This window comes from Notolabrus celidotus, chromosome 17, assembly GCF_009762535.1.
Source record: "Notolabrus celidotus isolate fNotCel1 chromosome 17, fNotCel1.pri, whole genome shotgun sequence".
Classification (NCBI taxonomy): domain Eukaryota; kingdom Metazoa; phylum Chordata; class Actinopteri; order Labriformes; family Labridae; genus Notolabrus; species Notolabrus celidotus.
In genome coordinates, this window is record NC_048288.1 from 15,406,442 (window position 1) to 15,407,940 (window position 1,499).

The window sequence follows — 1,499 nt, forward strand, 5'->3', positions numbered from 1 at the left end:
GCCTATTAGCGCCTAATTGAGAGAGTCCTGGGATAAGCTGTGGAAGAATGCAAGTACTGTCCAAGCCATGGCATGGCCCCAACAGAAGGGGGAGAAGGGGGATAACATGAGGGGACAAATTCAACCCCCCTGATTAAAAGCCTGTTGTTTTTCTCTGTGCAAGAGCGATACAGTAAAGTCCGCCAAAGTGCATATTTTATTTGTTTGAGGAGCCAAGGAAAACTGTTTGCTGTTGTGTTTTTTCTTCTTCTGAATCTTTGTCTCTCCTCCCAGCACTGCTACATCTTTGTTCCAGTCCCTCGACGACTTGTTCACTTGCTTTCCGTTTGACGTTCATTTGTAACAACTTCAAAACACGCTGGCACAGAATATACAGACAGATGTTAGTAATGAAATATTTATCCCATAAATTGTAACCTGGATTCCTCACTTGCCTTGTGAGCTTAGCCAACGCGTCCATTATTAATGATGAACGTTTTTTTTTTTTTTTTGTCAGCTCTTTGTTGATTTGTAAAAAAGCTGTACAAGTGCTTTTCTGATTCCTTTTTTATTTATTTCAGTGTAAGCATGTATCCGATGATGAATGATGAGCATTCAGAAACAGCAAGCTCAGGTCTGTTCTCACCCGATGAATCTTCATCTGAAATCCATCTTTATCTGCCCTCCGATGGTGATGACTGGCCGTTTAAAGACACTCAGGCTGTCTGTTGAGATGGAGCCAGAAGCATTTGAGCCTGAGCTGGGATCCAGGTTCCTCCCACTGCTTTGACATATAAATAAAAGAGAATAATAATGTTCAGCAGCTGCCTGAGCAGCATGCTAATACGGCTGAAAGTGCCCTTTAACCAATGCACCATATCAAAAGGTGGAAAATATGATCCTGAGAGGCAGCTAACAGTCCGTGGAAAGCTGTAATCCTGCACTGCTGGGTCTCCTTCTGCCTTATTTTATCGGCAGATAAATAAAACCATTAGTCTGTGATGTCCAGGCATGCAAAGTGAATCTGTGTGAAACCATAAAATGTCCAAATAAAGCTACATAGACTCAACATGCATTGTTTGGATTCGTCTAAAAGCAACTCTCAGACTCCTTCCATTAGGCAGAGAATAAAACAGAGATGGTGGGAAATTCAGAGGCTGAGATTAATTGGCATGCAGGCAGAGTAACTGTCCACAGTCTGCCGATCACAGGGCCAGCCAAGCATGACAAGCACAGCCTATCTTCTACTTTTCATTAGGCCGCGGACGGGGCCAGCCACAAGCTTTATGCTAAACAGGGTTGATACGGCTGTCTCACTCTCCCAAAGACCTTTACACCCTCAAAACAAAACAACAGGATACGTACCGACAAAAGCAAACAATGTCAGCGAGAGAAGAGGGGACGCTTCTTGCACGAAGTCTGTCATGCAAATAAAAAGGAATGAATAGCTGCTGGGGAAATAAGAAGGAAGTGCGGTATCAGAAGTCGACTTGATGCAGAGGATCAATGAATAACTGTCG